This window comes from Rutidosis leptorrhynchoides, chromosome 2, assembly GCF_046630445.1.
Source record: "Rutidosis leptorrhynchoides isolate AG116_Rl617_1_P2 chromosome 2, CSIRO_AGI_Rlap_v1, whole genome shotgun sequence".
In the NCBI taxonomy this organism is placed as follows: Eukaryota; Viridiplantae; Streptophyta; class Magnoliopsida; order Asterales; family Asteraceae; genus Rutidosis; species Rutidosis leptorrhynchoides.
In genome coordinates this window covers 98,403,918-98,418,558 of record NC_092334.1, presented here as the reverse complement: position 1 = coordinate 98,418,558, position 14,641 = coordinate 98,403,918, and the positions used below count along the sequence as shown (strand labels likewise).

The 14,641-nt window shown below is 32.2% G+C and overlaps 1 non-coding gene across 1 annotated transcript; it reads right to left on the bottom strand.

Moving 5' to 3' along the window:
• Nucleotides 1–14,230: 14,230 nt before the first annotated feature.
• On the bottom strand, nt 14,231–14,337 carry LOC139895120 (small nucleolar RNA R71). Its single transcript, XR_011775586.1, has one exon. It is a non-coding gene; the product is annotated as a small nucleolar RNA R71 (small nucleolar RNA).
• Nucleotides 14,338–14,641: the final 304 nt, after the last annotated feature.

Here is a 14,641-nt window from a genome sequence, read left to right as displayed (position 1 = left end):
TACCGACCACAAAAGTCTTCAACACATATTTAATCAGAAACAACTGAATATGAGGCAGCGTAGGTGGATTGAATTATTGAATGATTACGACTTTGAGATTCGTTACCACCCGGGGAAGGCAAATGTGGTAGCCGATTCCTTGAGCAGGAAGGACAGAGAACCCATTCGAGTAAAATCTATGAATATAATGATTCATAATAACCTTACTACTCAAATAATGGAGGCGCAACAAGGAGTTTTAAAAAAGGGAAATTTAAAGGATGAAATACCCAAAGGATCGGAGAAGCATCTTAATATTCGGGAAGACGGAACCCGGTATAGGGCTGAAAGGATTTGGGTACCAAAATTTGGAGATATGAGAGAAATGGTACTTAGAGAAGCTCATAAAACCAGATACTCAATACATCTTGGAACGGGGAAGATGTACAAGGATCTCAAGAAACATTTTTGGTGGCCGGGTATGAAAGCCGATGTTGCTAAATATGTAGGAGAATGTTTGACGTGTTCTAAGGTCAAAGCTGAGCATCAGAAACCATCAGGTCTACTTCAACAACCCGAAATCTCGGAATGGAAATGGGAAAACATTACCATGGATTTCATCACTAAATTGCCAAGGACTGCAAGTGGTTTTGATACTATTTGGGTAATAGTTGATCGTCTCACCAAATCAGCACACTTCCTGCCAATAAGAGAAGATGATAAGATGGAGAAGTTAGCACGACTGTATTTGAACGAAGTCATCTCCAGACATGGAATACCAATCTCTATTATCTCTGATAGGGATGGCAGATTTATTTCAAGATTCTGGCAGACATTACAACAAGCATTAGGAACTCGTCTAGACATGAGTACTGCCTATCATCCACAAACTGATGGACAAAGCGAAAGGACGATACAAACGCTTGAAGACATGCTACGAGCATGTGTTATTGATTTCGGAAACAGTTGGGATCGACATCTACCGTTAGCAGAATTTTCCTACAACAACAGCTACCATTCAAGCATTGAGATGGCACCGTTTGAAGCACTTTATGGTAGAAAGTGCAGGTCTCCGATTTGTTGGAGTGAAGTGGGGGATAGACAGATTACGGGTCCGGAGATTATACAAGAAACTACCGAGAAGATCATCCAAATTCAACAACGGTTGAAAACCGCCCAAAGTCGACAAAAGAGCTACGCTGACATTAAAAGAAAAGATATAGAATTTGAAATTGGAGAGATGGTCATGCTTAAAGTTGCACCTTGGAAAGGTGTTGTTCGATTTGGTAAACGAGGGAAATTAAATCCAAGGTATATTGGACCATTCAAGATTATTGATCGTGTCGGACCAGTAGCTTACCGACTTGAGTAACCTCAACAACTCGTGGCTGTACATAACACTTTCCACGTCTCGAATTTGAAGAAATGTTTTGCTAAAGAAGATCTCACTATTCCGTTAGATGAAATCCAAATCAACGAAAAACTTCAATTCATCGAAGAACCCGTCCAAATAATGGATCGTGAGGTTAAAAGACTTAAGCAAAACAAGATACCAATTGTTAAGGTTCGATGGAATGCTCATAGAGGACCCGAGTTCACCTGGGAGCATGAAGATCAAATGAAGAAGAAATACCCGCATCTATTTCCAGAAGATTCGTCAACACCTTCAACAGCTTAAAATTTCGGGACGAAATTTATTTAACGGGTAGGTACTGTAGTGACCCGAACTTTTCCATGTTTATATATATTAATTGAGATTGATATTTACATGATTAAATGTTTCCAACATGTTAAGCAATCAAACTTGTTAAGACTTGATTAATTGAAATATGTTTCATATAGACAATTGACCACCCAAGTTGACCGGTGATTCACGAACGTTAAAACTTGTAAAAACTATATGATGACATATATATGGATATATATATATAGTTAACATGATACTATGATAAGTAAACATATCATTAAGTATATTAACAATGAACTACATATGTAAATACAAGACTACTAACTTAATGATTTTTAAACGAGACATATATGTAACGATTATCGTTGTAAAGACATTTAATGTATATATATATCATATTAAGAGATATTCATACATGATAATATCATGATAATATAATAATTTAAAATCTCATTTGATATTATAAACATTGGGTTAACAACATTTAACAAGATCGTTAACCTAAAGGTTTCAAAACAACACTTACATGTAACGACTAACGATGACTTAACGACTCAGTTAAAATGTATATACATGTAGTGTTTTAATATGTATTTATACACTTTTGAAAGACTTCAATACACTTATCAAAATACTTCTACTTAACAAAAATGCTTACAATTACATCCTCGTTCAGTTTCATCAACAATTCTACTCGTATGCACCCGTATTCGTACTCGTACAATACACAGCTTTTAGATGTATGTACTATTGGTATATACACTCCAATGATCAGCTCTTAGCAGCCCATGTGAGTCACCTAACATATGTGGGAACCATCATTTGGCAACTAGCATGAAATATCTCATAAAATTACAAAAATATGAGTAATCATTCATGACTTATTTACATGAAAACAAAATTACATATCCTTTATATCTAATCCATACACCAACGACCAAAAACACCTGAAAACACTTTCATTCTTCAATTTTCTTCATCTAATTGATCTCTCTCAAGTTCTATCTTCAAGTTCTAAGTGTTCTTCATATATTCTACAAGTTCTAGTTACATAAAATCAAGAATACTTTCAAGTTTGCTAGCTCACTTCCAATCTTGTAAGGTGATCATCCAACCTCAAGAAATCTTTGTTTCTTACAGTAGGTTATCATTCTAATACAAGGTAATAATCATATTCAAACTTTGGTTCAATTTCTATAACTATAACAATCTTATTTCAAGTGATGATCTTACTTGAACTTGTTTTCGTGTCATGATTCTGCTTCAAGAACTTCGAGCCATCCAAGGATCCGTTGAAGCTAGATCCATTTTTCTCTTTTCCAGTAGGTTTATCCAAGGAACTTAAGGTAGTAATGATGTTCATAACATCATTCGATTCATACATATAAAGCTATCTTATTCGAAGGTTTAAACTTGTAATCACTAGAACATAGTTTAGTTAATTCTAAACTTGTTCGCAAACAAAAGTTAATCCTTCTAACTTGACCTTTAAAATCAACTAAACACATGTTCTATATCTATATGATATGCTAACTTAATGATTTAAAACCTGGAAACACGAAAAACACCGTAAAACCGGATTTACGCCGTCGTAGTAACACCGCGGGCTGTTTTGGGTTAGTTAATTAAAAACTATGATAAACTTTGATTTAAAAGTTGTTATTCTGAGAAAATGATTTTTATTATGAACATGAAACTATATCCAAAAATTATGGTTAAACTCAAAGTGGAAGTATGTTTTCTAAAATGGTCATCTAGACGTCGTTCTTTCGACTGAAATGACTACCTTTACAAAAACAACTTGTAACTTATTTTTCCAACTATAAACCTATACTTTTTCTGTTTAGATTCATAAAATAGAGTTCAATATGAAACCATAGCAATTTGATTCACTCAAAATGGATTTAAAATGAAGAAGTTATGGGTAAAACAGTATTGGATAATTTTTCTCATTTTAGCTACGTGAAAATTGGTAACAAATCTATTCCAACCATAACTTAATCAACTTGTATTGTATATTATGTAATCTTGAGATACCATAGACACGTATACAATGTTTCGACCTATCATGTCGACACATCTATATATATTTCGGAACAACCATAGACACTCTATATGTGAATGTTGGAGTTAGCTATACAGGGTTGAGGTTGATTCCAAAATATATATAGTTTGAGTTGTGATCAATACTGAGATACGTATACACTGGGTCGTGGATTGATTCAAGATAATATTTATCGATTTATTTCTGTACATCTAACTGTGGACAACTAGTTGTAAGTTACTAACGAGGACAGCTAACTTAATAAACTTAAAACATCAAAATATATTAAAAGTGTTGTAAATATATTTTGAACATACTTTGATATATATGTATATATTGTTATAGGTTCGTGAATCAACCAGTGGCCAAGTCTTACTTCCCGACGAAGTAAAAATCTGTGAAAGTGAGTTATAGTCCCACTTTTAAAATCTAATATTTTTGGGATGAGAATACATGCAGGTTTTATAAATGATTTACAAAATAGACACAAGTACGTGAAACTACATTCTATGGTTGAATTATCGAAATCGAATATGCCCCTTTTTATTAAGTCTGGTAATCTAAGAATTAGGGAACAGACACCCTAATTGACGCGAATCCTAAAGATAGATCTATTGGGCCAAACAAACCCCATCCAAAGTACCGGATGCTTTAGTACTTTGAAATTTATATCATATCCGAAGGGTGTCCCGGAATGATGGGGATATTCTTATATATGCATCTTGTTAATGTCGGTTACCAGGTGTTCACCATATGAATGATTTTTATCTCTATGTATGGGATGTGTATTGAAATATGAAATCTTGTGGTCTATTATTATGATTTGATATATATAGGTTAAACCTATAACTCACCAACATTTTTGTTGACGTTTTAAGCATGTTTATTCTCAGGTGATTATTAAGAGCTTCCGCTGTCGCATACTTAAATAAGGACGAGATTTGGAGTCCATGCTTGTATGATATTGTGTAAAAACTGCATTCAAGAAACTTATTTTGTTGTAACATATTTGTATTGTAAACCATTATGTAATGGTCGTGTGTAAACAGGATATTTTAGATTATCATTATTTGATAATCTACGTAAAGATTTTTAAACCTTTATTGATGAAATAAAGGTTATGGTTTGTTTTAAAATGAATGCAGTCTTTGAAAAACGTCTCATATAGAGGTCAAAACCTCGCAACGAAATCAATTATTATGGAACGTTTTTAATCAATAAGAACGGGACATTTCACGTAAGAACGGTGGTTGCATAGCATGGTCGAAGACAGGACCTTGTGCCAGACCGAAAAATTATAAGGGTGAGCTTTACTATTGCTCCTACAAAGGATAGTAATTGTGTCCAACACGTTATAGACCATAATTAAAAGCATGTCAGGGGACATTGCCTTAACAGTTGCTTGTTTAACGCTTTCCTTTACAACCGGACGGTAGTTTGCCGAAAGGTAATATACGGAAAAAGTAAACTGGACATGTTGCTTTCCTAATATAAGGTTAGCAAGTGGGTGACACAAAACCATAAGTTTTGAGCTAAAATTTTCAAATCTGAAACCCACAAAACCCACAAAAATATTTTGCAACACCGGTGAAGGGTTATTCCGGAAAACTTATCTAGGGTAAAAGCTAGATTGAATTTTCAAAGATCAAATGTTTTCATAAAGATCCAATTTCCTTAAGGATCTACATTTTCATAGTCATGTGGGACTTTAAACCGCCTTTCAAATGTGCACTTTGCTTTGGAAACCGAAAGTAAATCGGCTATTTGATTGCAAGTGTCGTTGACCTAAACCCGAGGCAACTGTGGATGACACACCCACCTTTAACCATGGTTCTATCATCACTATCATTGTTTATACCGCCGTATCAAAATCACTAATGTATAAAGTGTGAGAATAAAAAAGTGATTCGAGTGAAGTGTGATTTTATTTCAAGTTATGTATTGCTTGAGGACAAGCAACGCTCAAGTGTGGGGATATTTGATAAGGCTAAAAAGGAACATATATTTCATAGCAATATCCCTCCTAAATAATAGGTTTTCATATGTAATTGTATTATATTTTCATTGTAATTGTTTAAATAAATAAGTGCGAAGACAAAAGGCGAAAACGAAGATTTGAAGACACAAACGTCCAAAAAGCTCAAATGTACAAGATACAATTCAAAAGGTTCAATTTATTGATGAAAAACGTCTAAAAATGACAAGAGTACAAGTTACAAAACGCAAAGTACAAGATATTAAATTGTACGCAAGGACGTTCGAAAATCCGGAACCGGGACATGAGTCAACTATCAGCGCCCGACGCAACGGACTAAAAATTACAAGTCTACTATGCACAAGAATATAATATAATATATAAATAATTATATTAATTATTTATATTTTATATTTATATATAAATTATGTCGACAAGCAAGGTTCCAAAATTGTGTGAGCTGGATTTTCAAACTCCACGACTCGCGGAGTTTGCAGGCTTAAAACTCCACGACTCGCGGAGCTGCAAAAATCAGAAATGCCTATAAAAGGCCATGCATTCTGCCGAGTTTAAAAATATAAATAATAATAATAATACTCTGTAATAAATAATAAATAAATAAATAAATATATATATATATATATATATATATATATATATATATATATATATATATATATATATATATATATATATATATATATATATATATATATATATATATAGTATAGGGTAGTTTTATATTAGATTAGTTCGGGTTATGTAAAGGTTATTTTACGGGTTTTTGAAGTCGAAATTCTGTCCGTGTAACACTACGCGATAAATACTCAATGTAAGTTATGTTCTCCTTTTTAAATTAATGTCTCATAACTAAGTTATTATTATGCTTATTTAAGATGAAGTAATCATGATGTTGGGCTAAAATACTAAGATTGGGTAATTGGACTTTGTACCATAATTGGGGTTTGGACAAAAGAACGACACTTGTGGAAATTAGACTATGGGCTATTAATGGGCTTTATATTTGTTTAACTAAATGATAGCTTGTTAATTTTAATATAAAGATTTACAATTGAACGTCCCTATAAATAACCATATACACTCGATCGGACACGATGGGCGGGGTATTTATATGTACGAATAATCGTTCATTTATCCGGTCACGGGAATGGATTAATAGTCTATGGAATTATTAAAACAGGGGTGAAATTATGTACAAGGACACTTGGCGTAATTGTTAACAAAGTATTAAAACCTTGGGTTACACGCAGTCGATATCCTGGTGTAATTATTAAACAAAGTATTAAAACCTTGTTACAGTTTAAGTCCCCAATTAGTTGGAATATTTAACTTCGGGTATAAGGATAATTTGACGAAGACACTCGCACTTTATATTTATGACTGATGGACTGTTATGGACAAAAACCAGACGGACATATTAAATAATCCAGGACAAAGGACAATTAACCCATGGGAATAAACTAAAAATCAACACGTCAAACATCATGATTACGGAAGTTTAAATAAGCATAATTCCTTTATTTTCATATTTATTTGCACTTTTATTTTATCGCACTTTTATTTATCGTAATTTCATTATCGTTATTTACTTTACGCTTTAAATTAAGTCTTTTATTTATTTAATATTTTACATTAGATTTTAACTGCGACTAAAGTTTTAAAATCGACAAACCGGTCATTAAACGGTAAACCCCCCCTTTATATATTATTATATATAATTATATATATTTTGTACAAATATAGTTAATTAAAATATAGTGTGAAATAAGCCAGCTCCCTGTGGAATGAACCGGACTTACTAAAAACTATACTACTCTACGATTAGGTACACTGCCTATAGTGTTGTAGCAAGGTTTAGGTATATCCCATCTGTAAATAAATTATTAAAACTTGTGTAATTTGTATCGCTTTTCGTATAAAAAATATATAGTATTTCACGTACACCTCTGCGCACATCAATAACTAAAGCTTGTATTTGATGATTTTTGCTGGAAAAATAGTAACTTAGACGTTCGTGGAAGAGTGTGTATGTTTTGAGAGAGAATTGGGAAGAAAATTGGAAGTGAAATGGAGTAGGTGGTGAGTGGTGAAGGTGAGTGGGGTTAAAAAGAGTTCTTGTTTTTTTTTTCCTTGCTCATAAGTCATGCTAGATGTTAAATGATGGTTCCCACATTGTTAGGTGACTCACATGAGCTGCTAAGAGCTGATCATTGGAGTGTATATACCAATAGTAAATACATTTAGAAGCTGTGTATTGTACAAGTACAAATACGAGTGCATACGAGTAGAATTGTTAATGAAAATGAATGAGGATGTAATCGTAAGCATTTTTGTTAAGTAGAAGTACTTGGATAAGTGTCTTGAAGTCTTTCAAAAGTGTATAAATACATATTAAAACACTACATGTATATACATTTTAACTGAGTCGTTAAGTCATCGTTAGTAGTTACATGTAAATGTTGTTTTGAAACCTTTAAGTTAACGATCTTGTTAAATGTTGTTAACACATTATTTATTATATCTAATGATATGTTAAATTATTACATTATCATGATATAATGATGCATTAATATATCTTAATATGATATATATATATATACAGTTAAATGTCGTTACAACGATAATCGTTACATATATGTCTCTTTTCGAAATCCTTAAGTTAGTAGTCTTGTTTTTACATATGTAGTTCATTGTTATTATAATTAATGATATGTTTACTTATCATTTAAAATGTTTATATATAGTGTATCAATATCTTAAAATGATTCATATGTAATTAGTAAGACGTTGTTATAACGATAATCGTTATATATACCGTTTTCAAGTTTCTTAATTCAATAGTCACATTTTTATGTATATAACTCATTGTTAAAAGACTTAATGAGGTACATACTTATCATAATATTATGATAACTATATATATATCCATATGTATGTCATCATATAGTTTTTACAAGTTTTAACGTTCGTGAATCGCCTGTCAACCTGGGTGGTCAATTGTCTATATAAAACCTATTTCAATTAATCAAGTCTTAACAAGTTTGATTGTTTAACATGTTGGAAACACTTAATCATGTAAATATCAATTTTATTTAATATATATAAACATGGAAAAGTTCGGGTCACTACAGAACATTTCCATGAAATGTTTAATTTTGGAGATAAAGACTATATTCGGTTTAATGAAATTGATTACCGTAAGTTTGAACTGTACCATTATGTATTTGAGGATGATTTCTGTGAGGATGGTTCAATCATACAGCCACCCAGTTCTTTTTTAAGTATACTCTACCCTCGAAAATGCTATTATGATAGGCATACTTTGAACATACAACTTACACAAGTCCAAGGTAGTTAAAATGTTTATTGTTGTCCTGTAATTAAATTTCTCACTATATATTTTAGGTGTTCCCTCATCTTTGGGTGAAATCTCATTATCCAAGCTGGAAATCGAAGGTGGAAATATGCATAAACGCTGGTCTAAGTTATAAACGTGTGGTGGGTATGCGATGCGTCCGTGACTATCTGTTTTTAACCAATGGTTTTCCAGAGTTATTAGAAGATCTAAAAGTGAAACTGTTCAATGTACTTTGCTTCACAGTGATGGATGATGATAATTTATATTTTACTTATTTTGCTGATGATAAAGAGATGTCATGAAACCGTGTTCTAAAGAAGAAGCGTGATCGTGCTTCGACATCAAAACCAATTGAAGTTATTAATGATGATGATAGTTCTGATTGTAAGAGCAAGGACAATGAAGAAGATGCAATGGAAGATTCTGATAGTGACAATGAAGATGATTTAATGGAAGATTCTGATGAAGATTCTGACAGTGTAAGCGAAGAAGATTCAATGGAAGATCCTGACTCAAACGTCGATGTTATGGTGAAAATGATTATAACTGGGGTGCACGTTGATATTGCACATTTCTCATATATTTATCATGGCAATATTCGTCATTTTTAGTCCATTTGGATACGGTTTGGTTATTATTCGCGAGTATTTGGAGGATTATGATTTGAGAGCCGAGAAGTGATTAATGGAGTGTTTTATGAAGTTTATGGCGCGTTTACAGCAGTTTCTGTGTTATTGGTTGATTTGGGACGAGACCAAGACTTGTGATATGGAAAAACGGTTGAGAATTGCTGAATAAAGGGTGCGCGCCGCGCATAAGGATGCGCACCGCGCAGTTGTACTTCAAAACAGATCAGGATCTTTTGATTTTCGAACAGCATATTTTATACAGAAGTGCGCGCCGTGCACATATCTGCGCACCACGCGGATTGAGTCAGCCAGATTTTAAAGGGTATAAAAAGGGTGCAGTTTTTTATATTAAGGGGAATCTTTTTCACAGCCGATTTTGGGAGCTCTTAGGGCAATTTTTGGGCACTTTTGGGGAATTTCAAGGTTACTCTAACGCTCTAATCATTCCACTATCAAGGATCAATCCAAGAAAAAATCAAGATTCATCGTGCTAGGTTGATTCTAAGTTATCAAACAATGTTTTTGATAATGCTAAAAACGAACATATATTTCATAGCATTATTCCTCAAGAAAGACAAGCTTTTAGTTGCAATTGTTCTATTTACAAGTGATATTCGTTTAAATAATAAAAGGTGAAGACAAAAGACAGATTCGACGAATTGAAGACGCAAACGACCAAAAAGCTCAAAAGTACAAAATACAATCAAAGAGGTTCCAATTATTGATAAGAAACGTCTCGAAATTACAAGAGTACAAGATTCAAAACGCAAAGTACAAGATATTAAATTGTACGCAAGGACATTCGAAAATCCGGAACCGGGACCAGAGTCAACTCTCAACGCTCGACGCAACGGACTAAAAATTACGAGTCAACTATGCACATAAATATAATATAAAATTTAAATAATTCTTATAATTATTTAAATATTATAATATATTAAAAATTCGTCGGCAAAGAAAGAGTCCAAAGTTGGTGAGCTGGAAAATCAAACTCCGCGACTCGCGGAGTTTGAAGGCAAAAATTGCCGCGAGTCGCGGAGCCCCAAATTCTGAAACCACCTATAAAAGCAAACGCAGTTTGATCGCAAAAATATCAATATATATCCACCCATCTATCTAAACGTATATATTTATATTTATATTTTAATTTTAATTTTAATTTTAATTTTAATCCTAATAATAAGGGTATGTTAGCGAAAGTTGTAAGGGTGTAAGTCGAAATTCTGTCCGTGTAACGCTACGCTATTTTTAATCATTGTAAGTTATGTTCAACCTTTTTAATTTAATGTCTCGTAGCTAAGTTATTATTATGCTTATTTAATCCGAAGTAATCATGATGTTGGGCTAATTACTAAAATTGGGTAATTGGGTCTTGTACCATAATTGGGGTTTGGATAAAAGAACGACACTTGTGGAAATTAGACTATGGGCTATTAATGGGTTTTATATTAACTAAACAATACCTTGTTAATTTAATATACAAACTTATAATTCGACGTATTTATATATAACCACATACGCTTGACTGGGTACGGTGGGCGGGATATCTATAAATACCAATAATTATTCATTTTACCGGACACAGAACTGGATTAATAGTTAAATAGACTTGTTGAAACAGGGGTGAATTACATTCAAGGGTAATTGGTGTAATTGTTAACAAAGTAGTAAAACCTTGGTTTATACGCAGTCGATAACCTGGTGTATTCATTAAACAAAGTATTAAAACCTTGTTACAATTCGAATCCCCAATTAGTTGGAATATTTGACTTCGGGAATAAGAATAATTTGATGAAGGCTTTCGCTCTTTATATTTATGACAGATGGACTATTATGGACAAATCCGTATGGACATATTAAATAATCCAGGACAAAGGACAATTAACCCATGGGCATAAAACTAAAATCAACACGTCAAACATCATGATTACGGAAGTTTAAATAAGCATAATTCTTTTATTTCATATTTAATTTCCTTTATTTTATATTTAATTGCACTTCTAATTATAGCACTTTTATTTATTGTTATTGTATTTAATTGCACTTTTAATTATCGTACTTTTTAATTATTGCAAGTTTATTTTATCGCACTTTTATTATTCGCAATTTCATTATCGTTATTTACTTTATGCTTTAAATTAAGTCTTTTATTTATATTTTACATTTGGTTTTAACTGCGACTAAAGTTTTAAAATCGACAAACCGGTCATTAAACGGTAAAAACCCCCCTTTATAATAATAATATTACTTATATATATATATATTTGTATTTTTATAAAAGTAACTAATATAGAGTTAAGCTTTGTTTAAAGATTTTCCCTGTGGAACGAACCGGACTTACCAAAAACTACACTACTGTACGATTAGGTACACTGCCTATAAGTGTTGTAGCAAGGTTTAAATATATCCATTCTCTAAATAAATAAATATCTTGTGTAAAATTGTATCGTATTTTATAGTATTTTCTTGTAAAATTTAATAGCTATTTTATATACACCTCGCATAACATCAAGTTATTTTTGGCGCCGCTGCCGGGGACAATCAAACTTAAAAGCCGGAAGCGCAACGCTAAAAAAAAAAAAAAATTATTTTTAGTTTACTTTTATTAAAATTCACTTTTGTAAAAATACGTTTTTAATTATTCGAAAACATAAAAAGAAAACAAAAATATAAAAATATTTTTAAGAATTTGTTAAATATTTAAGTTTTGTAAAGTTTCTTTATTTTTATTTTATAAAAATATAAGTTTTATTTAAATATTTTGTTTTTATTAAAACATAAAAAAAATGTCGAATTAAATCCTGTACCTGTGTTGAATTTTGGAACCCCGCGACTCGCGGAGTTTGCAGCTTCGAATACCGCAACTCGCGGAGCCTCCCTGACACACGTGACAGAAACCCTAATCAGCATTAAATACGGGGTAATTATTATTTATTATTATAATTAGTTTTAAGTTTTTAAATTAAATTGTATTTTAGTTAAATTAGTTTAATTAAAATATAAAATTAATAGTTTAATAAAATAAATAATATAAAAATAATATTTTTATAAAAATAGTACTTTTTACAACTTTTTGTATATTTTTATATTTTGTCCCTTTTTAATTATTTTAGCGTAATTTTCGTATTTTTCGCTCGTTTTTAATTTTAAATATAGTTTTTGCCATATTTATTTTTACTTTTAGATTTTTAGGCTTTGTCGTAAAATTCCTTAAGTGCTTTTTCTTTAGACTAAGATTTAGGTGCTTTAGAATTTTGCGACGCCTTTTTAAGTTTTAGTACCTTTTTAAGTTATTTCCATTTGGGATATAGTTTTACTTGTAAGCTTTAATATTTTTAGACGCCTTTTACCTATGTATCAATTATCATTCCAATTAGTAATCTCAATTTGCGATTATAATTTTAAGTTAGTGATAGTAATAAGGTTGGATTAGTCGAGTGTTTTTAAGTTCTATAAGTTACTCTTTTTCTTTCTTATTTTTATTTTTCGACCTTTTCCGACACACTCTTTTTCTTTCTTATTTCTCGCTATTCTAGTTTTAGGACATAGATTTTTATTCTACTTCTTATCTAAATTTCTTAAAATTACGAAAATTTATTTTAAGTGGTTAAATTGATAGACATCAAAATTTTCTGGTTCGTAGTAATAGTTGGATTTGTACGTGGACCGGGTTATTGGAGCCAAACAGTCCTCAATTATATTGAGACCAAACGAATCCTGCCCCTCTGCTGCATCTTTTGGCTATTCGAAACGTGGGCAAAATCAGAAAAGTCTATTAATTGGATAACTTATATAATTTTTCTTTCCTTTTAAAAACTAATAGGATATTCAGTGAATGCACCGAGCAAGACGTTCACCACCTTTTGTACGTTCACCACCTGTAACTAGATCAAGACATCTAGCTAATATTACTGCCGTTGATTTTTCTTTAGAATCGTCATCCAGTCGACCAAGTACTCCAGTTCAAATTTCCGATAATCCATTTTTTGAACCCGACCTCACAATTGAGAATCCGGAGAATATTCAGGGACGATTCATAGATCCTGAACCACTAAACTTTCCTCCGGAACCACCAATCATTCAAACAGAGATTGTTGAGGAACGAACCATTAAATCAGAATCCTCTAGTGATTCCGATTCAACAAATTCAATTATGGAGAATCTGGATCCTTTAAGTATGGAAGACCGAATGAGAGCTAAACGCACTGGCCAAGGTCACGCAATTACTCATCCTGACATTAATGCGCCAGATTATGAAATCAAAGGACAAATTCTACACATGGTGACTAATCAATGCCAATTTAGTGGTGCGCCGAAGGAAGATCCAAATGAACATCTTCGTACCTTTAATAGGATCTGTACTCTATTTAAAATAAGAGAAGTAGAGGATGAACAGATATATCTCATGTTATTTACCTGGACTTTAAAAGTAGAAGCCAAAGATTGGTTGGAATCGTTACCTGAAGGGGCGATTGATACATGAGACGTTTTAGTTGAAAAATTTCTTAAATAATTCTTTCCGGCATCTAAAGCCGTAAGACTTCAAGCAGAAATTGTTACGTTTACACAGAAACCGAATGAAACTCTATATGAGGCGTGGAAAAGATTTGGAAAGTTATTAAGAGGATGTCCGCAACATGGTTTAGACACCTGTCAAATAGTACAAATATTCTACAAAGGATGCGACATCACTACAAGAAAAGATATCGATATAGCAGCTGGTGGTTCCATTATGAAGAAAACCGAAACTGATGCTTATAAAATTATTGATAATACTGCTTCCCACTCACATGAGTAGCACCAAGAAAAAGATATCATTAGATCATCTAAAGCAGCTAGAGCCAATTCTAGCCATGACTTAGATTCCATTTCCGCAAAGATAGATGCTGTCGAGAGACGAATGGAAAAGATGACTAAGAATATTCACTCAATACGAATTAGTTGTGAG